This window comes from Lipophrys pholis, assembly GCF_963383615.2.
Source record: "Lipophrys pholis genome assembly, chromosome: 18".
NCBI classification, from domain to species: Eukaryota; Metazoa; Chordata; class Actinopteri; order Blenniiformes; family Blenniidae; genus Lipophrys; species Lipophrys pholis.
The window spans coordinates 18140664-18166375 of record NC_137646.1 but is presented as its reverse complement, the minus strand read 5'-3'; the positions used below and the strand labels follow the sequence as shown (position 1 = coordinate 18166375).

General features: G+C 41.7%; 1 long non-coding RNA gene across 1 annotated transcript in view; it reads right to left on the bottom strand.

Moving 5' to 3' along the window:
- LOC308123997 overlaps nucleotides 1-25712 on the bottom strand; it is a 231136-nt gene that overhangs the window by 67785 nt on the left and 137639 nt on the right. Inside the window, exons 5-6 of the long non-coding RNA XR_013936268.1 lie at nucleotides 11088-11160; nucleotides 7310-7422 (exon numbers count right to left, since the gene is read on the bottom strand). This is a non-coding gene — a long non-coding RNA (uncharacterized lncRNA). The remainder of the gene's footprint in view (nucleotides 1-7309; nucleotides 7423-11087; nucleotides 11161-25712) is intronic.

Here is a 25712-nt window from a genome sequence, read left to right as displayed (position 1 = left end):
TCATCCCATAATATTATATTAGCCCATATTCATCCACATATTGCGCCCGCTAAATGATAGGCCACATAAATCAATTTTTATATACACACACACAATAACAGTTATATGCAGCTTCCAGACCGCTTGCTGATAGCTGCCATTTCTTATCACTCCAGTTGAATATAGTGCCGTTATGAAGGCACTTTTGCCTGCTGTCTAAATGGAGGAGACTGAGAGCGAGTGAGAAAGAGAGAGAAACTGAGGACGCCATGCATTTTTCTTCAAATTACTTAAGCTGCCTTCAAAGCTTGCTGTAAAGTTGCAGGGAGATAAATAATGGCCTGAAACAGTAGACAATCCTGTCCGATGGGGGTTGACGACACCTATCAACGGTATTCCCAATTATTCAAATTGATATTTGTTTGTGTGCCGCATGCAATAAATATGCACTCTGCTTCCTTGTATATGGGAGGGAAAAAAAAATCGGCAAATAATACCAACAATATGGATATTCCTTGGCCTCACTAAACAGTTCACCCTTGCGTGAAATGAAAGGCATCGTTTTGTCATCTATAAATTGAAACTTCTCCGAAATAAACTAACCCGGCCTGTTTATTTTCCCTCCTGTTGCGCTTTAACATTTGAGGTAGTCATTAATACACAGACGTGCAAACGGCCTTCGTAAGTGTGAAGTCCATAGGTGTTCCGGCAGGAGTGAAAGCCCGTCGGCGGGGCGGCGTGATGTTGTGAGACCGTTTGATGGACAACAACACAGCAGGAGGAGAGAGGAAGCGGGATTGGGGGAGTAGAGAGCCAGGAGACACTTTCTCTTTCACTCCCCTGCTCCCAACTGCTCCCAGTGCAAAAGACACGGGCCGCTGAACAGACAGATGGCGAGGAGGTGTGTGCGTGCGCGCGCGCGTGTGTGTGTGAAAGTGCGAGAGGTGGGTGGTGATGCCGTTCGGCTTTGTGCGAGTGTGAGAGATGGAGCGTGAGAGATATAAGGGGAGAAAATGAAGGAGGGAGGAACACTGCAGAGGTGTGTGTGTGTGTGTGTGTGTGTGTGTGTGTGTGTGTGTGTGTGTGTGTGTGTGTGTGTGTGTGTGTGTGTGTGTGTGTGTGTGTGTGTGTGTGTGTGTGTGTGTGTGTGTGTGTGTGTGTGTGTGTGTGTGTGTGTGTGTGTGTGTGCGCACGTTTGAGAGAGAGAGTGGTGACTTTCACAAGCAGTCATTAATCCATGTGTTTTTTTATTATTCTTATTTTTTTTCCCACATCCAGATAGCTTGTGTACTTCATTACAGCAGCGATGAAAGTTCATTTGCGCTGTCACTTTGCGTTCACTCGTCATACTGCGCAGAGGAGACACTGCAAGTGAGGGACCCTTCCCGAGGATGAGAAGCACACCTGCTAGACCCACCATGGGTCTGGAGATGATGCCCAGGGAGAGATTGTGTATAGACAGACTGCCATCTACTGGATTTAACAGTAATTTCAATATGGACTATTTTATTATCAGCCTGCCGCAGCAGTTGCATGAATCTTCTTTATCAATATTGCTTGTTTCCCTGTAATGCCACCGTTTTGTGTGAAGAAAGTGTCGAACGGATGTATTCATTTTACACACTTGTGTTACCTTTGTTTTTTCTATTTGATTTAAGTCAAATTAAGTTGTATGGAGGGGATCTCAGCATGTTGAAAGGACATTTTATTTAGAATAGGAAGCTTGAGGTGGACGTTTAAAAGATATATCCAATGTAATCTCAATATCTATTCAATAAGATTGTTTTTAAAACAATAAATATGGGAAATGGTGTTGACGAGATCATGCTGAATAATGATATTTGCTTGTAAATGATGAATGTAAGAGAAGAACTTGTATTGATGCCAGTCATTTTAGTGTGAATCATGCTACCTTAGATCAAGTCCCTGAGCTGGGTCGTAACATTCAAATGATGATGCATAGCACCATCTTGTGGTTAAATCAGGCTCAATAATGAATGGCACTGTAACTCCAAAAATAAATATCTCAAGTTAATCATCGTGTTTGAGACCAGGATTGGTTCTTCATCTGCTGAAAATTGGAAAAGCAGGATTCCCCTAAAATTCCTGATGAAAATGTGCATAAACACTTCTTTTGGTATTTTCTTCTGATTAGTACAGATGAAGCTGGCGCGCATACAAACACTCTCTACGAATCTGTGCATTATGATACAGAAAAATAAACAGGATGAGCCATGTAGTCATGTCTTCCAGCAGCGAGCAGAGCTGCTTCTCTTTCATTAGTAGCTTTTTTATATGAGCATTTATTCATGCTCATATTTGTAAGTATGAGCTCAACACATCTGAAAAGGCACCACTACTATTACCTGTCACAGGACTAATGAGCAGCCGGTGAGCAGTTAACGGTCATGAAATATGCACCAGACTTAAATACCTCATCCATAGTGCCTTGAGACAAATCCGCGCATTTCATTTAACACACACACACACGCGCACACACACACACACGCACACACACAGAGCGGCTCGGCTCCTCTGCAGAATTATTCCTCCTTTGCAACGGAAATTAAAATGAATTTTCTCTGCTTGTTTCTTCATAATCACAACAGTAATGTACTGTTAAAGAATTAGCTCTTTTATTACAGCAAATTACGGGAGGCTTTACAACTGAACCCCTCAACACATCCTCTGAACGGCCTCGCTAATTCAAAGGGTCTGAACACCCGGCGCGATAACATGTACTACAGTTAAGTCAGTAATTTAGAGGTTATCGCACGCTGTCACTAATCATTTAATATTGTCTTTATTGTGTGTGTGTGTGTGTTTTTTTCCCTGATCCACGATGGTCAGTACTTCAATCTTTAATCCTGTCTGTTTGTGGTTTAGCAGAGATTCACCCTGGGAAACTGCAAGCTCCTATCTGACATGCAACAGATTTGATCCATTTTCCTCTGCATATCTGTCTTTTTCAGACAGGCCCCCTTTTCAAAAGAAATCTGTCAGCAGTCTGGGGGGGATTATGTTTTTTTTTTCTCTCTCTTTCTTTTTTTTTTCTAATCACCAAAAGACCCAACCTGCCCGACATTTCTTTGGTTTTGACAAAGCAGCACGCCGAGCAAACGTCCTTTCTTTTTTCTTTTTTCCCCATTTAGATGCTTATTTTGATCGTCTTTTCTTCTCATTGTATTGGGACAATCGTTTGTATTAACTATTAACTTCATGCTCTGCTGAGTTACATGATTATCTGGTGCGAATGAAAAATGATTTGGTGGGGAGAGCAGAATTTAGACTAGTTTTCACAACCTTGTTTTACTGATGTTGAGAAAATAGAATCACGGCTGTTCCTCCAGATCTGGTGTTGTTCAGCGTTGCTTTGGCGATAAACTGTCCGTCATCACATGTTACATCATATCTATCTTTTTTTATTTCAACAAAAGAAGAAAGGCTTCAAATTCATTCAGCAACATCGACTCAAAACAGGTGGCATCAAGTACTATTTTAAGGTGGAGTAATATCAAACTGAAGGCCGGTAGTTCCATGCAGAGTCACTATCAAAACTGAAAGAAAGAATTAAAAAAAAAGACACTTTGGAAGGTATAAAGTCACCAAACATTGAATCCCTTCTGTTTATTCACTTTTCATTCTGTCGCGAATTAAGAAATACTATCGACGTCTTTACTTATGGAATGGAAACTGGTGAGGCACAAATCTTTGTGTCTTTGTGAAGCCGTGGTTGAGCAAACGCATGCCTGATTTCTACACGGATCGAGGCACTTTAATAATTTTTTTAAACTTCCATCCATCTATGCGTCTTTCTTATATCTCGCTTATTCCGACAGAACACGATCAATGTGTGAAGGCACAGTGACGGACAATCACAGAATTTCTGGCTTGGATAATGAAGAATCATCAATTAGCCCACTGGCATCCTTTTTGTTGACATTCTTTCCTTTTGTTTGTTTGTTTTTTTCATTTATCTACAATCGTGCAAAGTGTTTGGACATTGCTGCATAACCTTACTCAATTTTAGCATAAACATGAGTTGGAAAACTTTCTCCCCAAGTCAGGTTTTGGAGGGGGGGGGGGATTTGTACTCCTGTGCATTTGCTTCCCCTCGACTTGTTTTCTTAGCAAACTCTCTGTTGCCGAGTGTGCTCAAGGGGAAGCAGCCCAACATGTCGGACGAGTGTGATGGATTCCTGGTATCACTGGTAGTTATTTGTGGCGTGCCCATAACCGCAATTCCCCAGCGACAGCTTATTGCCGGGTGAAGCTGAGCGAGATACACTCAGGGGCTGGCACGAAGCCACCGGACTCTGTAATAATTCATCAGCCAAAAAAGCCCTCCATGTACTCACTGTGCAATATTTATACCCCGCTGGATGTATTTCCTTTTGCTACATCACCGCACAAGCTCGGGTCAGGGATTTTCTCTTCTCAGAACAGGTTTTAGCATTACAGACCTTTGCTAAATCTGGGAAATAATGCCACGAATTTACCCCCTGATCACATTCGGGCTGCTTGGAATGATGTACGTGACTTCAGCACCAATGGCTCTTTTAAAAGTCCCCCCCCACACACACACACACACACACACACACACACACTTTCCAAAGTTTTAATGCCAGCTTCCTTAAACCCCAGCTACAATTTCAACTATCTGGTTTATTAATCTGGCACTAAAACTAAAGTACTGTGAGAGAAGTTTAATCATAACTATAATTCTGTAATTATGCGGTGTAACATTTAATGGGGGCTGCACGGTGCTGCAGTGGTTACCACTGTGAGGACGTCCCTGGTTTGAGTCCTTGTTCCCGTCATATTTCCTCCTCCAGCTCGCTCCGAACTCTTAGTCGAGTTTGGATCAATTTATTTATTTTTTTGTCGGTTCTTGATGACTCTTTTCCACATCATTGTTTTGAATTCCTTTCATTCTAATAGTCTTTGTTTGTGTCAATCCATTACTAATTTATTTCCCTCGGGGAGGCTTCACATAAAATGTAAATACTTCAAACTGGGGTTTCAAAAACATTTGCTAAGGCGGAGGAGGCTTAATGAACACAAAAAGGGAGGGGAAAAAAAACAACAACATTTGACAAACAGTTTTTAATGGTCGTTTCCTCAAAGAGATGAAAACCTTTTAATGGGAAGTGCAAATGCAAACTGCTGCGGAGCCACAAACACATTAAGTTAGGTAATTATCAGGCACGGAAAACCCAATTCGGAATTTTTAAAATGTGATAAAAGTTTTGTGCGTCAATATCCAATGTTTTGTCAAAACAATTCCAGCCAATTAGAACAAGTCCCTGATCCTTCAATAACACCAGAAATAATGAAAGAAAATATTTTTGGATTTTGCATCCTCAAAAGTTGTTTCTTTGTGTAATTGATTGTGGGAAAAAAGTCCCTCTGACGACCGTCACGATTTTGACCAAGAAACAACAAATAAGTGTGGCTGGTTGGTGGTCATAAAGGGGGGGGGGGGGATTTTAAGAACACTAAACCCTGCTGGTTTAAAACTGATGATAAACTTCAGACAAGACTTTTCCATATTTGTCATTACCTGGGCCATCAAATGAGAGAACTATTAGGTTTGTTTTTTTTTTTCCTTTGGGTGTCATTGAGAGTTTCTTTCCTTAAATCATGAGAATGCACAACAGTTTTGCTTTATATTTTAAATAATAAATGTAATATGTTTGTTTTTGTGTTTTGCCCGAAGCATCTGTTTCTCTAAGGTCATGCTTCACTGCACGGGGATGATGCATTTCCTTTTGAAATAGATGCAGTGTTCTGAACTCAAATCCCTAATACATCTATTCTGTCAAACCGAGTGCCGTGGAAATTTGTGCGACAGAGCCACAGATGAGGGGTGAGGGTTTCCACGCTGCACAAGAGGTTTTATTTAGGATTGCGAAGGATACAAACACAAGTCAGCTGACTGAGAGTAAGGACTCCCGCTCCGAATAGAACCGCAACCTATCTCTGTCGTTGTGCCAGTCAAACCCGTTTATATAGACAATAAGCCACCAGAATAATATCTGTTGTTATTCAGATCAGAGTTCATGACTCCTCTCAACCATAATTTAATGTCAGAGCAGTGTGATCTACACATGGCGTCTGAGGGAACTTGAAGGCAAAATATTCCATATCACTGAGGGGGTCTTAATTTCATGCAAATAACGTGTTTTATTAGGCAAACTGACAGAAATGACACATTCTAAAATGTGTGTTTTTGGTTAGTTTCACTCGTTTGAAAGTCTTGAAATAGCCTCCAACAAGACAGTTAAAAAAAATGTAATAAAAATTAAATAAGTATTATCAGTTCTGAGTCCTTTTTATTATTATTATTGTACAGTAGTTCAAGTTTAACCAAGGAAATGTATGGAAATATGAAGAAAATGGATATATTTTACATACCATATGTACGTATTTTAACCATTTATGCATTCGACATGTAGCTTTGTCGATAATGATCATCTTTCAAATGAAATTAATTTTAAGCACAAAGTGACCTGCACGCAGCAGTTTGAATGGGGGCCTATTTTAGTCTTTGGAGCTCCTAGTTATTGAAATGTATCTCGGGTTAAACTTAATATGATGTCCATTTACACTTTATGCGGCAAGAGCAACTTAAAAAAACAAAATGAACATCCCTCTTTTAATATTCTGAAGTCCAGTGACACTCATCACCGTATTAATTATTCAACAAAACTGCAACTCAAGTTTCTCACCTATCTCAGTTAACTTATTGTAAATCCATGAAGTGCAAAGTCAGCATTACACCACCACCTCAGCACATTTAAAATGAGTAGATAAAGCACATTTCCGAGAGCTGGTCATTTTCTTGTTAGATGTTTCTGAAATGACTGATTGGGATTCATGTGATTAATGCTACTTTTGTATTCTAAACTAGAATAGTACGAATTGAGTTTTGAATCACTTAAAAAAAAAAAAAGAAATGTCAGATTAAAGGAAAAAAGCTTGCTGCAGCGGGTTATTTTTAATCATTATGCCATTCACCACATCAAAATAATGATTCTTTTTGTGACATTTGAAAGCTATATAATTTTGAGTTAAAGAGAAAGTAATGCTTTTTAAAACAGTACATTTTGTTATATTTTTAAAACATGTTTTACCTCTGAACAAAACTAAAACCTTGAAAATGGAAGTGAAAAAATGTATTAATTAAGCCTTTTTTTAATCAAGAATTATAAAGATAAACTGAAAGTATATTTTTAGAGGCAGAGAGGTTGAGCTGAACGGGGACAAACTGTGTCTGAGTGTGCATGGAGGCCTGAACTGCATTTAAAAGAACATTCGTGCAACTCACCGAAGAAATGAGGCGCCAGCGCTGGGTTCATGCAGGTGCCAACATGCTGCCCAATGCTTGCAGGTTTCCCTCGCCGACACACCAGTGAAGCCAATGCCCCCTTTGCCCCCAACCTGGGACGGAGAGGGAAATTAACAAGGGGTCAGGAGGATCAGGCCAAGTGAATTATTTCTTTCACACAAGTATACATTTGGTGCTATGTCATTCATGACATCAAAATCCAGGATCCTCGGCAATCTGCTCATCATTATTTGAAAGCAAAAAAGAAATCAGTGGATGTATTTCTAATATTAGCACAAGCTATTTCCAACATTGCAGCCATTTATTTAGTGTGGCAGGCAGCAGCCAAGAGGGGAATTATGGGAGAAGCAGAAGAAAAAAAAAAAAAATATGTCGACTTTAATATGTTCAGTAAAGGATTTTTTTTTTTTCTTTCTTGACTTTATAATAATGCATGGTGTCTTTTAAGAATCCATTCCACATCTTGTTTCATTAACAATTCATGTTTGCAAATCAAACTTTAAACTATATTAATGTTCTGAAATATTTGGGCTGAAATGATCACCCCGGGGCAGCCGTGGCCAAATAGTGTTTTTTTTTTTTTTTTTTTGCAATTTGACAAATGAAAAACTAGGACAAATGTGATCGGCTGAGCCATACATTCTCCTCAGTGCTGTTTAATATGATTGAGTCTATTATTGAAAAGCAGTCTGGTACGTTCTGCATTGGTCAAATTTTTGTATTTATTTGCAGGTTTTGTCTACTAATAGGAAAATGTAATCTTTCAACACAGTGAAGATGGGTGAAGGTACACTCACACGGACTACATGCACTCAGAAATGAAACCGTGTCCTTCAAATAAGAAAAAAAAACAAGCAAAGCAGTTGTTTCATATAGTTGATAGGAGAGTCAAAGGGGTTGCATGTGGCCTGCAGGCTGTGCAATGATCAGGTCTTCCCTCGACTTCAAACCCAAAAGCCGCTTCCTTGCATCTTGGTGCCATCCCCTTAGTGTTTTTAATGAAATACCTCCAGCATTTTTTCCTCTCATAAGGCTGTATTTGCATAGAGTCAACCTCCCCAAAGACATTTTATAGACAGGCCTAAATCTGACGTGCCTTTGGAATAACTAATGTCATTGGCAGAACGTCTGCTTTCTGTGCAGGTGATAAAGCTGTATTAAGCTGGATTACAGTGTTTGGTTTCCTACGCGCGTGTGTTTACGTGCGAGTACGTGCATGTAAATAAACGCATGCCTCGCTGTGTGCCTGAACATGTGCTTGAGGCAGGACTCTGTTGCCGTTCTTTTGGCATGCCTCCTGATCACCGGCAGGGCCGAAGAGAGTGGCGCGCTCCGCCTAACTGACATGTTCCCCATGTGACCTCATGAAAGTACAAATCCCTCCAAGCGGTATAATAAATCATCACGGGCGGAGCTGGCCGCACGACTCACGCTCAGATACACACACAATGCTCGCAATAAAGGAATATATCAAATTGAAGAAGTGTGGAAACACAATTATATTAGGTAGCCTGACCTTTTGAGCTGGCAGGATGGACCAGTAGTCGGCTATGTCAAACCACATATTGCAGCTGAAGGCTTATTTTTAACCATGCTGTGTTGGCCTTACCCAGTGAAATATCCTTGAACATGACATTTAACCTGTATCCTGCTCGAAAAGAACTCTTTTTTTGTGCATTTAGCAGAGAGCAGAGGAGGGAAATTAATGGAAATTTATCCGATTACTTCATAAAACATACTTTTATCTTGGCAACAAGAGCAATATTTCAGCACAGGAGTAATAAATTATCTTATTTTCCTTGTAAATACCTAGAATCTTTCAGTGTTAACCAGTCACATATCTATAAAGCAGTTTCAGAGAGCAGACTTTGGACTTTTTTTCTTTTTTTTGGGGGGGTGCTGCCAGACTCCTTGCTATTCAAATCCAGGTCACCTGCTACTGCTGTGAATTCTGCTTTATATAAATCCAACTCCATCTGACAGGTGCGCGGTACCTACGCGGCCCCCGCTATTCTGGGTAAAATGCATTACGACATCATCTAACAAGCGTCTTTAAGGCTTTCTCTCGGAGAAGAACCCGCAAATTACATTTAAATTCAGTGCCTTAATGGTTCTTGAACAGGACACCCGAATGGCCGCCAACAGGCTCTGCCGTCGCGACAATTCTGCCGCTGTCATTTACAATACTTCAGGTGCAAAGTTAGTCTAACTCACTTATCTGTGCTTAACTGCTTTTGTCTTGCCATTCCACCGAAGCGACATTTGTCGCTGTCATTTTTAATTCGAGTCACTTTGCCACCTGTGCCTCCGACAAATTCTCACAAATGTTAACAGTAATTGCCACAAGGCATCATATGGCGTGTGCGAGAAGCTCTGTGTGAAAGGCGCCATCTCCTCCTGGCGTCTGCACTTGCTTAGTTAAAACACATCTGAGTATATTTAAGGCTGCTAGTAAAAGTGAGAAACAAAAGTGCGGGCCGTGTCTCTATAAGGGGGAGGCCGTGTCAGAGCAGCCATAATTTGATCCCCACATACAATTCCTCGCAACTGTATTTGATAGGTTCGTTGGACATCCCACGGCCGCGTACGGAGAATGTTCTGGTGTGTGCTGGCCTTTGCCCGGGGAACAGTAACTCGCAGCAACACAAACACTCCAATTACAGCTGCACCCAGTGGTCCTGCGGGGGAAACCACAGCCTGCTCATTGATCTGACCAACACCACTGTGATAGAGGGGAACTTTGCCTGACTTCTATCAGGCGGGACCTGAACTGTGCATTTTATTTGACTAAATATTACACGTGATAATAAAGGTAATGCATTAATTGGAGGTGTGATGGTATATTATTGTACAGTGCAGCCAAATTATGCTTTTTTTAAGCAGCAAGGAAAATGGTTGTAATCTAAACCAGTCCTTTTTTTTTTTTTAATCCAGTATATCATTCACTGTGTTTACATTTGAGTCACCTTCAAGCTTGTTGATATTTCTTATGAGTCCTCACACTGCCATCCCTGAAGACGTACATGAGTGCTCGTACTGCCACAATGTGCTAAAAGCACCTGTCAGTCCCATATCAGAACGTTGAGAGGAGTCTGAGTGGGTACATCGTCTCTACACAATCCTAATGTGAGAACAGACCTATGCTTCTCGCAGCAGCAGCAGCAGTAGAGACGCCTGGACTCCAGAGGGCACCATTAGCATGCTTTATGTTTGTCAATATGCCGTATGGCGCAATGCCAATGCATTTAGGTAATTAAAGAAGCATATGAGTAACAGTGGTCAAACCAGAGCCTCACCAGGAGTCGTCTGTAAATGTCAGTGAGTAACCTGTTTGGACGTTTTGAAATGTGGTTAAAATGTTCTAACTGATCTGGTAAAAAAGCCTATTTTTCTAACAATATGTGTATCATTCAGTCTGTTTTAAAGAAAGAAATCAAACCTAACAAGTTTGTCAGGCAGAAGTATTGTTTCACATTGAATTATAAAGGTCAGACAAGTAAAGAAATCACTTTACTGTGACTGGACAATAGATCATGTCTAGACATGTATTCTTTCGATGGCTAAATCTATAATAACAACGTCTGCTGCTTGACCCTCAATTTGATTTCTGTGGGTTGACATTATAATTCTGTTGATTTTATTCGGTTGCATTGAATATTGAGCAGCGAGATAAATGAAAAGAGGAATATGGCCACAGGTGACTGTCATCGATAAAGTGCTTCACAGTGTTTTCTGGATTTTGAGATGTGCATCTTACCCGTTTGGAATAATCGCCTGCGATTGCTGCCTCGGACCCGAGTGATGAAAGAACAGAGCTCCTCAGAATTTCCCTGCAGGTAAAGAGATAAAGAGGTCAGGATGTGGCATGCTTTAGTATATCGCATCATTGTCCATTCACCACCAAACACTGAGATCACAGCGGCGGAGATCAACGCTGAGTATTCGCTCACAGTCGCACGCTGAGATGAATGGAGACGAGCAGGAACTAACAAACACTCTCAGCCTCTTTGCTCTGTTATCAGCACAGTCCTATTAGGTTTGGAAACATGCTTCATTTTCAGGAAGTGAATTTCCATTGTGCATAATGAGAGACGCTATAAATAGCCTCCTGCGTGAATGCTGACAGTGTCTCCACCTTATACTGGAGACAGGATAGCAGGATGTTTGGAGATGTCTGCTTGTAGCTAATAATTTCTGACAGTGACTTCCTCATGCACCCCTTGTTGTGCGGAAGAAAACCCAAATACTCCCGCCAAACGCACACAGGGGGGCCACCGAAAGAATACAGCGCACGGGTGATTTTATTAACAGCTTTGTTTGGAATTACAAGAGGACAGCAGGAGTCCGTGAATCATTTTCAAGGGTCCTCCTCGTTCTTCACATTTAAAAGTCCTCAGTACCGCGGCACATCCCCCAAAAACCCTCGTTCCAGTGGTCCCCGTGACTGACAGATCCCCTCCTGTGTTTGTTTCCCGGGGAAATGACAAGTGATAATTGGAAGATGGACACCGCAGCACAACACAAGCGCTCCTATCAGCTGGCCCCCGTGAAACTCGCTGCGGCTTCAAAGCCCGACAAATGTGCGTCTAGCTTGACTCTTTGCATCTGTAATCCTACTTCTTTTTTTTTCTTCTTCTTTTTTTCTTCCCCTACTTTGCTGAACCCACTTGATATGCAAAAATCATATGTTTACTTTGGAGATCAAAGTTTCTTCCTCCCTCCCCTTCTTCATTTTCTACATCTAAAAATGGACTCCTTTCATTATGCAAGCCAACAAAGAGCAGCGTCTGCTCATGCAGCCCATTCCAAGCATACTGATTAATTAGCTTGTATAATTAGCTTAATGATTTAGAGAAACATGGCCATGGCCACCCAAGAAGCTATGCTAATGGACCCCTGTCTACAGCAATTAAAATGCCCATAACTTAACAATGGTGGTTTAGAAGTCCAGATAACAGATGTGAGAAAAGTAGGTGGTGTGGTAATCGATGTAGCGTCACAGAAACTGCTGTTGTGTTAATGGACCTTGTTATACGTATCACATTGTAAGACCGTGTGTCATGTGTTTACATTGAATGATCTCCTCTGGAAGTGCAGACACCACTGGAGCACTGAGAGCTAATGAAGTGTTCTTATTTCTTACAATGGCGATACATTTAAGCACCGGCAGTATGTTCCACGCACTAAGACCTCGAATTAGACTTGAAATGTGATGCAAGATGCTGCAAGTGTGTAATCTCGTTTTATTGTCACAAAGCGCAACTGTATCTCCCGCCTATCTTACGATGCCATTCTGTGGAAGTCTTTAACTCAGTCCCTGTGTGAGCGCACAGTGTAAAGTGCGTGAACGAGGACACCCAGTTTACAGTTCCCATTCATAGCGAGTGAAAGCAGACTGTCTCTCCACTCTGACAGTAGCATCAGCATTCCTGGCTGCTCTTCAGCCATAAATCGCCTATTTATGAACTTCCCCTCAACGGTAACCAACAGAGACAGTAGCGCCGCTCATAAAACCAGCAGAATGTCGAGATGGAGGTGAGGATATTACTTATCTATACACGACTCCGGGAATGCCAGTCAAATGGGAGTAATAGGGGAAAGGAAATCTACATCTTATTTGTTTATACTTTTATTGCCATGATTGAATGTTAGGAAGATCTCAACCGCTCATAAATGACCAGTAATTCACGACATATTTGCTGCTGACAAGACAGAGGAATTATGGAGTCTTGCTGCATATACAAACAGCCCGGGGGAGGAACTGATGTATGGAGGGCGATTCAGCATTTAGTACTTGACCAATGTAAAGAAAAAATATAATAATAATACAGACTGGTACTGAGCAACAAGACATGTGAGTGTAAGTGACATTAACCTTTATTCATAGTACTTGTGACATTATGACAGCCTTAAACAAATGCTAGTGTCTTTTTTACATATATATTTACTCTATATGTTTAACTGTTATTATTTTGTATTTGTTGCTACTCATGCTTGCTATTATAGTGTACCTGGATGACCTTGTTGCCGAACTACACTTTGATGTTTATTTCATTTCCCTTTATAAAAGCTTCCAGCTGCTGTCTGCATGTTGGTAGCAGAATTCGGCTGATTTGTTGCTTCTTGCTGCCATCATTGAATCAGAAATGAAATCACAAAGATGTTTGACTATTTCTCTCCATCGAACTGATGCAACTTTAGCTGAGCTTCATGAGTGGTGATTCAAACCTGTGGTGACCCATGCAGTGGTGGCGGCTTTGTTAATGTGTTACAGCAGCACTACAATTATACATATGTGTGCTAAGAGTGTAAATAATTAATAGAAACAAAAAAATAAATACAATTTATTCCTCTACGGTTAAGAAAAAGTCAGAAATAACTGTGATCAGCTACTCGTTTTCAATAACTTGGACACAGAGTTGAGGAGATATATCAAAAAATATATATGGTTGAATCCGTTAGATTTGTGACAATTCTCATGAAACAGTGAGGGATTGAAAAGGAAAGACTTGACACAGCCCTGACCCAGAATGAGATAGAAAAACAGCGAGTCCCCTATCTGTTAAAAAATTAATTCTGAACAGCAGTGAAGAAGTGAAACTCCTGACAGAGACAGACACTCTCATACCATACTGTTAGCATTTCTAAAGCTGATAACTTAGCCACTCTGTCATTTCCAAACAGTTTGAACACTTCCAGTGGATTCCATATGCCACGTCCCTGAAAGCCTCCTTAATGGAACAATGTACTGCAAATGAGTCATTAGGATTCGCAGCACTCCCGAACACACTAATTGCGGTGGAGACTTGATAACAGTCTGGTTGTGTCTGCTTTTTTTTTTTTTGTTTTGTTTTGTTTTTTTTGTGTGTAGCCAGCAGGTGTGATGCTACGCACTTGTGTGAGCTGAACATCAGAGGTCCGGGTTTGACACCATTGTGTCAAAAACTCTGTGCTCAGCTCGTCAGCTCTGGTGCGGTGCGCCTAAACAAGCCAGCTAAAAATGAGCATTTGGGAAGTGATCTGCTTCTCGCTTCCACCTCTCTCTGTACCCACCGTTGCCTCTGTGGCACAGGGTAGCATCACTGTCACTCGTAGAATTAGTTATATGGTGCCTCATATGTCTATCTAGAATTGATGTCATGCATCCTTTCTAAAAGAAAAAAAGAAAAGTGTGCTTCAGCTGAAGGGAGGTTTGATATTTTAGACACATTTGCATAGGTTTGCACTAGTCATGCTGATGTTGATGGGGCATTTGCTCTGTGTGCTGTCTCAGTGAGAAAAGCTCATATCCAAAGTAAAAAGTAAACACTTTAAAATTCACCTAAGAAGCAAAAACTTTGCATATTTGGCTCTGAAAAAAAAATCAACATGTGTTGGTGTTTTATTGCTTCCTCTCATTAATGCAATCGCTTATCCTTTTTCAAACATCCGAATGTTTATGCTACTCTCTCAGCAGGCCAGTGCCGCACGATTTTGATGCAAACCAAAGTTTTTCTTTTTCTTGTTCTTCTTTCTTTCAGAAACACTAGTGTGGAGGCCTTATTTGCTGTGGTAGTGAAGAATTGGTGAGTGCAGACATCTTTTGCGCACTACCTCTCCTCCGTCTGTAGTCGAAACCCAGAGTTTCTTTTCACTCTGAAAACTTTCCATCATGCTGAATCTGCTCCTCCCCAAAGGCTATCATAATCTGCTCAGCATGCATAATGTTAATCGTTCAAATATCTCATCAACACAACAGGATAAGCATGCTGTCAGCGCTGAGCGGAGTGAGTGAGATAGTGTGTTCAAGGAGGTATGGCAGAAAAAAGGGAGCGAGATGGTGAAGGTTGAAGAAACAAAGAGGCCACGGGGTGAGAGATCAGAGGAGTTAATAAATCCGAGAATGAAAAAGGTAAAACCAAAGAGGGGGAAAGAAACCATTAAGGCTAAAGTGGGAGAATTGGATGAAGAAAAGTGGGAGGGAGGGAAAAAGGACAGAGGGGTAGCTCCATCTGCCTTTGGCACTCCCAGGAAACTCTATGCCACAATATTCTGTCCCCTTTTCCAGTCTGCTTTGGCGAAGATGATAGCATTGATCATCTTCTTAAAAGGCCGCTTTTCCTGTCACTGTATCACCTCCCGTCATTAGGATGACTGGTTGAGTTGCTTTAAAAGGTTTCTCCTATGTCTGGCAAAGGCTGCAAGCCGTTAGATTGCCTTCTACATCCTTCCCTCCCTTCATTTGTCGATACTGCTGACAAACCTAAGAAGTGTCCGTCACATCGATTTCCAGCAACCGCTTCTGTTTTTAGATCAGATTTAATGAAAGGGGGCAAAGTCAGGGAGCGGAATCTGCTCAAAACAGTGTCGAGTTCTGCCCCCATCCAAGGGCAGTGGGCAGATTCACGTGGATTGAGATCCCGGGTAATTGGAAGCACATGTTCATCAATCAAAAGCAGGTAATTCCATCACATTCATTGCTTCCGTGACAGATATTCTATTTCCATTGTCCTGATGCATTACTCCTTTGATGCTCTCACTTCTGGGTTTCCCTAAGGAGTTCCCATCTCAAATCTCATGAGTACACAGAGAAAGAATAAAGTAAATAGATTTTGCTCTCCAGATCGTACACATTTCCTCCACTATAAATCCACTTGTCGCCGCATAAATCTTTGGGAAGCTTGGGCCGCCCTGTGCCTCTGCATATTAGCCGACCAGGGATCAATTTATCACCTTTGAGGACAAAGAATAGAGGCGTCGGGGGATTCTCTCTATCCCTTTGATTTATGGAGTCAGAGAAGAGGCAGGGCATTTTTGGGTCATGCAAATTCTTCTCGGCACAAGTGCCTACCCCTCCTTACTCCTCTTTGTGTTGAATAAATTTTTTTTGGCAGTGAGGGAGGGAGTGGAATCTGTAAGTAAATGAGGTGGTCAGACTGCAAAGGAGAAGGTTAGGCTTGTAAGTAAGTGGTGGTGATGGCACTGCTTAAATAAAATGACCACGCATCCACAGGAATTATATACCTTTTGGTGATTGGTAGAATACGGATCGTTGGATCTGACTCGAGTCCTGTGACAGACCAAGCAATTTCCCAGGATCGCTTCCAGGCTGTGTGTGGCCTTCACCACTAGTCTGTGCTATTGGTCTAGCAAATTCTTTCACTGCTCTCCTGACCCATTTTCTTTTTTTCCCCCCCATGCAAGGAGCTGCAGGAATGTGGCTGCTCCACCTCACCTGTGCAAAGTGTCTACCTCATCCTGACAAAGGAACTACAGTGCCAGTCCTCTGCAACTCTCTCATTTGTAATTGTCCTTGTGTAAATGATGAGATGGGCTCGGAATGGGAGTTTTTTTTAGGAGGAGCCTTAAGAACAACTGGCTTGAGTGTAGTTGATGGAGTGTTGTGAGTTTTGTGTCGTGTTACGAACCAGGTTTGAAACATTGCATCACATATTGTTTGGATCCAAGTGTGAATGCAGTGTGATTTAACCTTTTAGTATTGGGCTATTTCAAAAGCCGGAAATGGAATGAGGCAGTTATTTTTTGAGGTTACAAAATGTGCTTTTTTTGGGGGGGGGGGGGGGTAAAATGCACAGTATTGCCTCAAATCTCAGAGCCACACTGTACTTGGCAGCTTTTCAGAAATTCAGTTTACAAATTCAAAATGTGTCATTTCACAACCACACAAACGCCCATTCTTTTTTTTTTGTTTGCTTTGTTTGTTTTGAGTCTGTTTTTACTAAGAACTGTGTGCAGTCTCCAATTCACAACTCACTCGCCACTGTCTTGGCTCTCGACCACACTCATCCCTCCTCATAACAAATGAGGCCGCACCAGCCAGCAGATTCATCCAACACCCACCAGGACCGCCACATCTTGGTCTTCTCCCCCCTTTTCCACATGCTTCCTCATTTTCTCTTCTACCTTGACTTCCTCTCCTGTTATTCCCTTTTCCACCTTGTTTAGACACACTACAGTCTTTTTTTTTTCTTTTTTTTTTTTTTGTGGCAGAGAGCATAAGACTCGCCGTTTGCTGAGTGGGCAGCAGGGAGCGGAGGAGGAGAGAAAAGAAATAGAAAGAAAGACTCAGAAGGAGGAGGGAGGAAAAGAGTTATCTAACAGGATTAAAGGAGAACAACGAAATGGAGAGCACTTAAAATACTCATGACATGAGCCCTCTTGCAAAAAGGAGGGGATGAGTAACAATGGCTGAATCACTCTTGAGGTTTTCTGTCTCTACACAATATGCTCTCTCTCCTTCTTCATTTCTCTATATTGGCGCCTGGTTCTCTCATTCACTCCTTTTCCATTTTCCCCTTTCGTCCTCATTTTCACTTACTGGCCAGGGGACTTGATGGATCTCAGAGGAGTCGCGTTAATAATGAGAGAGAGAGACGAGATTGAGACTTTAATTAACCAGCGCAGGAAAAGGTATTCAGCACTGATAGAATGACAAGAGATTCCACCTAGATATACTTTCACAAGATATTGTTTGATGGAGAGAGCATTAAGAAAAAAAGAATAGATATGAGGTTTCACATGTAACTGAATAGGACTCTTGTGAAAATGTTTTGATCAAAGCAAGAAAGACGGAATGGCGGTTGTCGATTTTAAGAAGAGACTAACGGAGCCGACAGAGAGAATGCTGCAGCAAGGCCAACAGAATCTCTTAGTTACATGTGGCGGCACGTGTGTGTATTGAGACGTCGGCTGCAAATATGAACAAATACTCCTCCCTTCGACCTCGCCATATGGGAATCAGAAAGGTGGAACAACATGACAAATTTCCTCGGGCGGATCGAACTTCCGGCGGAGAATAGCACTTCAAACGATTGACGTTCCTCGCCAGCTTCCCCACCGTCTGACTCCAGGAGATAGCAGCCGTCTGGCAGCTCGGCTGAAAACACGCACGCAGACCTCGACGTGGCCCCGTGCACGCAGGTGTGCAAGCACGCCGGATTTCACTTTGGCACACACAGACCCTCCTCTGGTGAACTCCCTCAAACATCCTTCCCTTTCGCCCGAAAGAAGACTCACACTCCTCGGCATCCTTCATCTACTGTAACAGAAAACGTGGTGCTTCCTTTGTCCAGACTTTGACAACTGTTAACATTTGGAGGGGTTTTTATTGCAGCTCACTAATGTGTTTATACTAGCTATAAAAATATTCCTCTTGGTGCATAATATCTGTGGATGAGGTCTCAGGAGTTGCTGCTCCCTCTCTTTTTATATCACATAACAAACATGTGATGGCACTGGGAGAGAAACTCTCCAGCCTTTGTAAATAGGGCACCATTTGAATATTTCACACACCGCTTGTGCTTATGAGCATCCGTTCCTTTTGAATCATTGCTTCCACTGAAATGGGGAAAGGAAAGTAAATATGTATATGAAAACAGAAAAATAACGATGACAGTGTGTACGTGCAGGTGTTTGTGTGTGCACACACAGGGTATTCTCTTCTTCTCAGCAAGAGGTTCTACATCCCTGATGGTTACGTAAGGAATGAATTTTAATGATACTAAGATCATGACAGTATGCACAAAATAATGACGACTTGGCCGCCTGGTAAATTGACTGAGAGATTTGGCTTTTGGTGCTGACTCTCCAAAGAGAGGACTTAAGGAGCTTCTGGGATTTGAAAGTTGAAAGCTAAAGGATCGGTTACACAGGAGATCTGTGAGCGCCGCAATTTTCAGCTCGGTGCCATGACAAGAATCATTAGGCTGTGTGAAGGGAAAAAAATACTGAATAACTCAAAGGCATAATCAGTTGTTTACAATAGCTGGGGACAGTGAAAGAAATCGAAGGAGACCGAGACAGACACACCCATACATGAAGGAGGGTTAAATATAAAAAAACCCAGAGTGACCAGACGGCACGCCGACATCTTCTGAATTCGAGCTGCCACACTCCTGATGTGTGACACTCGGGGACAGGCGGCGGATAAACGCAAAGGAGAGGGAGGATGAAGGAATAGAGAAGCTATTTGAGAAAGGAGATGGGACGGAGAGATGGCAAATCAAGCGAGTCGAATACTTTCAAGTGCTCTTTAGCAAGGCACTCCAGCTGTTCAAATGGAGCCGCTCTGTGGCAAACATCAGAGCGGCTCCATGGTGCGAAGGTGTGAATGAGTGTGACCCTCGCTCTCTCCGTGAGACTATTCCCTGAGGCTGCTCCTGTAAATAAGAATGTGTTCTTAGTCAACATGTCCTGTCTGATAAAGGATTAGGCTTGAAACAGAGCAACACCGAGCGAGACGGGGAGAGACTGAGAGGGGAACAACGGTGAATTGCTGAGAGGATGAAGAAAAGCAAGAAGTAAAGCCAAACTCGAGGTTGTTTTGGGGCTGAGATGCAGCCCAAAAGATGGTTAGGTCAAGGACAGTATGCCTTCCACGATCTGAGACCGGTGACAGAGTGAGGCGCATCACCATGCACTTGGCAATGACTGACAGAATGCTAAAGAGGGAATAGTGTCGGAGGGGGAGGGAGGGAGGGAGGGAGGGAGGGAGGGAGGGAGAGAGAGAGAGAGAGAGAGAGGGCGCGAGGATGGATAGCAGAATATTAAAGCAGGAGGGTGTAACCCGAGAGTAGTACAGCGAGACAGAAACACAGTCGGAGAAGCAGAAGCAGCCAGGAAAGAAGAGGTGAAACAGCGTGAATGAATATTAGGAAGAGGGACTGTTCACCTGCTGTTGATATGGATGAAGGAGGGGAGGGGAGGGGTGGGGAGGTGGGCAGGGAGGAGACAGTCTAAAAGAGAGGAGAGTGTGCAAAAGAGAGATAGAGGGTTCTTGCTCTCCGCTGGGAGGCTCTGAAAAAAATTGAGAAAGACAGGTGAGATGGAATGAATGAGAGAATAGCGAGGGGAGTGAGAAGAAATGTGGGATGAAAGAAAAGTGGAGAGCAGAAGAAACATTTTTGGGGGAAAAAAAAAAGAAGCTAAAAGATAAAAATAGAGGAAGAGACAGAAGGAGAGACCTTCCGAACAAGTCCAAACTACCGCGCCAGAGCACACTTATCTCCCAAAGTGCAGACAGTACATTATCGCCACTGGCACTAAAAACAGCCTGAATCATCAATAAATGAAATCCGGTGCAGGTAAACACCACGCGGCGTTTCAAGCGCACGGGTATCAGCGCTGACAAAGGCAGCGCAATGCTGAGGGGATACATCTGGGCAGACAATTTCTCATTATCGGCCGCGCGTCAGTTATTAACGCTGTGTCCATTCGAACATCTAATTAATGCAGATAGCCAAATGCCAAACCTGATGAAATACCGTGATGAGGGATTAGCAGGAATAACAAACGCTCTGACCGGTCTAACTTTGTCTGCCTGATTAGGTGGCAGAAGAGAGCGAGGGGAAGAGAGAAGAGGGCTGATAGATTTCAGTCTCACTTTCTCCTCCTACATCCCCTACACTTCTTTAATGAAGACTTTTTTCCTTCTGCCATGTGCCCCCATTCTCCCAGCTTTCCTCCCCACAGTCGTTGAGTGCTGTCCTAATTCTTTTCTGATAGATGGAGAGAGGAAGAGGCTCATTAAAAATGGCTTTGCTGATTGTGCTAGTGCTGTTTTCTCAGTTTTTTTTTTCCTTCCATCCAGTCAAGTAGCGTGTGGTGCGTGTGTGCACACACTACATTTGGTCAAGGGCCGCCCCTCCCATTCTCCAGATGCTGACAGAATAGAGAATAGAAAGTACCAAGAGAGGTTATCCAGCAGGGTGAAATACGGAAAATCCTCACTTGGAGTATCTTCAAGTAATCCTGTTTATATTCCATACATTTAAAGTTTATGTTCATGAAATAAAAACAGGTTGGAATACAATATATTGATCTATGCTTTCTTTTTTTTTTTCCAATTTGAAAAGTTGCAGGTTATAAGGCTATATGCAGGGATTGAACCAGAGCAGACTGTCCGTAACACTTTACATTTTTGTCCCGGAGGCAAGTGCCCTCCAACAAACTGAACTAAATGCCCTTTTCCTGCCGGAGAACAGTCTCTTCCCACGCTGTTGAGGTAAAGAAAGAACAGCATGTTCCAAGATGGCTGGAGTGTTAACACAAGTGTCATCAAGGGCTTAAAGTCAAGTCTGTAGATAATGCCATGTCTGGAAAGAACATCAATATGAGAATGAGATGTATTTGCTCATTGTCTCTTTTAGAGAAAGATGAGCTCAATATGTCCCTCACGTCTGTGCAATAAAGTCAGCAGTAATCAAGCCCAGCTTGAATAAAAAAAAAAGAAAGAAGTATGAGTTAAAGTTTTTGCTTGAGTATATTGAAAAAGTCTATGTTGGGGAACTAAATGTTGAGATGATTGCACAGGCATAGCATTAATAACTGAGAATAGACTGAAAAGTTTGTGCTGCATGTGATTCTCACAGTTAATTTCTAGGTGCTGGCAGGTCATGATTTTAGTGTTGAGTTTAATTTGCACATGTCATGAAAACTTATTTTGAGAACGCAAACAAACAAATGCCGATTTCATCAACTATGCAGTACTCTTTAAGGCAAACATTCAACTGAAGCATTATACTACATATACACGAACAAATACGGGGAGTGTAGACATTAAATTTTTACAAAGCATGAGCTAAAAACATGCACTGGAAGTTGTTCACCCGCCCTAAAGTATACTTAAACCCTCGAGGGTAACATGGAGAATAATGCACCGACTATGAGAAAGTTTCAGCTTGAAAGGCCACTGTTGGCACCATCAGAAAGTGGGAGGTTTCTCCAAAATTGTCAGCATTTTGAAAGCATGTGACAAACATAATTTCTACTTTGATTAGTGATATTTTGTAATTGCCGTTTGGCCAAGTCATTGTTTATCAACAAAATGACAGGTATGGCTGTAACCAGCACTGACGCGAGGACTTGTTTTGAGGGAATCTGATCAGGGGCCTAATTCGTTTTTACCGTGCGTAAAAAGAGATCAGGGGTTTAGGTAATTTTAGTCCATCATCGAAACATTTATAGCTTCTCTTCGCATTATTTTCTGATATAACGGAAAACTCCCAAAGGAAAAAAACTCCAATCACAAGTTATTCAGTGTTTGCCGCTGAATCATGAGGGACCCTCAAACAGAGGGTTAGGGGTTGAAAAAGAAGGGCATAAAAGCCATGTTTACATGCACCAAACACAACTCCAACACCAACCAAATAGGCATTTTATTGACTACATCTTACTGGGTTGGAACCACGTTTGCCTTCAGAACTGTTTCTTGGAGTCATAGACTCAACAAGGGTTGCTGGTTTAAGATGATCTGAGCTATCCCACTGGAAATGTCCCTCACAACATAGGACGTGGCCTCTTGTCACGAAGGGATGGACACAATGCTCAACTGATACAAAGCATGGCGAGACAACCTCCCTCACAGCATAACGCCGCCAGCACTTACAAGGCAGGATGGAGCCATTGTGTTGTTTACACCAAACTCTGACCCGACCACCAGAGTGTTGCAGCACAAATCAAGATTTTTCAGACAAAGCCACATTTTTCCAACCCTCTATTATCCAATTCAGGTGAGGCTGTGTGGAGTGGAGCCTCAGTCCATTGTTCTTCACTAACAGCAGTGACACCCGGTGTGGTCTGCTGCTGCCCGTCGGCTATAAAGTTCAATGTGTTACGTAGTTAGAAATGATCTCCTGCATACCTTGGTCATAAGTGGGGGGTTTTTTGGGTTTTGTTTTTTGAGCTACTGTTATCATTTTTTATCTTCTTAGACCAGTCTGGCCATCCCCCTCTGACGTTTCACATGTTAGACCTGCTGCTCACAGAGTATTTCCTTATTTTCCGACCATATACCGTAAACTCCAGAGACAGTTGTGCATGAAAATCCCAGCAGATAAGCAGTTTCTGAGGTACTCAGACCTGCACATCTTGTACAAATGACCATGCCACATTCATAGACACTTACAGTATGTCATCTTTTATCCCCATTGTCATGCTTGATATACATTTCGGCAGCTCATCTTCACCATGTGTAAATGTCTACATACATTGACTTTCTGACATGAGCAGTACATGAGCAGGTGTAATTAATGAGGTGCTCAGTGAGTGTCTGGGAAAAAAAAGAAAAAGAAAAATGTAAGCAGACTCCACAGAATATGACAATTTCTATGAGCATATATATTTTTAAGCATAAGCCAAAAGAAAAAAATCCGGTTCAAAGAGTTAAACTCAGCTTTATGATAATACTTTGTTTAATCCTCAACATGCAATATTGATGCAATGCTATGAATATTTTCTTTTTTTGGGCACATCTGAGTTGGCTTTAACTTTGAGGTATATAAACTGAAGCAAAAGCATCTAATTTTAAGTTAAAACCAGATTAACAGCATGGATTAAAAAAAAAATTAATAAAAAGGGCCTACATTTTCAGCATGGAGCAGCAACCACAGGAAAGCCAGTTTAAGTAGTCAAGTTCTAACAAATGTGCTGTGGTGTTTCACAGGGTGCATGGGTCAAACTTCAAACAACAGTCCAGTGGAAAATGAACAACATGCAACAAATTTTTTATTTCACAAGGTGACTCTTGATAAGCGTTGTTTTCCTGAAACACAGTGGGAGTCACCCGCGAATGCATTCAGCACACGACATGTGTTTCTAGTTCTTGGCAGAGCTTCCCTACAAGGCTCCAGAACGCACAACAGCACTGGGCTATTGATACCGGCTACAATTATCCAGCCACTAAAAACACATCATGTCTTCAGAAATACAGGGAATGGTGGAGTGAAGACTCGACTCAGGAGGAGTAAGACATTTTGCTGTTCCAGCAGCCGCAGTTCATCACTACAAACATACAGGGGGATTCACAATAAAAGCATTAAATGCACATGTTATGGAAAAGCTACGTTGTATGCTTAACTAACTAAAGAAAAGCTGGTGAACTTGAATGAACAAATCAAAAGCAACATATTGGAGCTAGTAGACAAAGCAGATACATTGTGATTAAATAATGGTAACAGGGAGTTTTTTTCTCCTAATCCATGTGCTCACGTTACAAAGACAAAAAGCCTTTTCAAGCTGACATGAGGCAAAAGGTATTCCTGTATTCTTCATATAAATATCATGTTAAACCAAGCAACGTTTACAAAGGTTTTTAATTGTTCAATAACAGTGCTCAAACGTTTTCTTTGAATAGATTACATTCACTTATTTGACCTGGGAAATGACAGGTTCCTTTTCAATTAACAATCCATAATTTATGTAAAGGTGTAAAAAAAAAAAAAAAAAGGCAGCTAATATACAAAGATATCCAAAATCAGATATATTTATGGATTTTTGACGTTAGTAGGACCTTAACTAAGTTTTATTTATTTATTTTTTTTTTTTTATTATGTATATGCCATATCACTCAATCTTACATACAGTATATCCTTTCTCTCACCTTATTCACAAGTATAATCTGTATAAATAGCTTTCAGGCCCTGTGTCCTCCCACGTGAGATCCAACACGCATAATACTCTAACACTTAAGGGCTCTGCAGCACAGACGTAATCTCACACATATCACTGCTGGGGACAGGCATCCCTTCAGGCAATCAAAAGGCCATGAGCTGCATGCATCCCCTAAAATATATAAAAGCCTTCGACCTCCAGTTTCACATGGCCCCGGTGCATGAATGCACAGACGCAGGTGTTTAGCGTGCATAAATTACAGCCGCATTATTTGCTTAAACAAAAGTATGCTCCCGCTGTGTTTGTGTGAACTATCAAATATGCATATGCCAGTCTGAGATGTCAACGTCATTTTGTTGCTAAAATTACCATGCCTTTGTTATAAAAGGGATTCAGTACACCATTTAAATCATCGCATCAATAAATTACAGTGAGACACACGGGAATTGTCTCTTTAGTGTCAGCTTGTCTCATCCAGAGTTTGGTTCACTCGCACCCTCTGAAGATGACTGTTTTATTTATTTATTTATTTATTTTTTACTTCTTCTTTCCTGGTCTTGACTGCACGCACAATGCTGCCAATTTGCTAATGGCGGGCAGCAAGGCGAGAATCCAACTTTTTGCTTCGGATTTAATTCATTGCATTTGCAATTCAGAGCTGCAAAAAAAGTGGGGACAGTACTTAACAAGCCCACCGCATACGATTAGGGCCCAGCACGTGACAGTGACGGGTAATGCATCGGACGGGATCGCATGCAGACCCTGTAACACACCCATACATGTGGAAAAGTACTTAAAAGCAAATGTTAAATTCATCTGCACCTGACAGGCGATGTAACACATTGCGACAGTGAATGCAGATGTGAAAAAAAAAAAAAAAAGGCTTATAGCGGCGTAGGTTTTAATTAAAGTACGCCTTGATGCTTTTGTTGAGTTCCAAAACCATTCAGAGGTGTAAAATTTGATCTCTTTCTTTACATACAGACACTCGTAT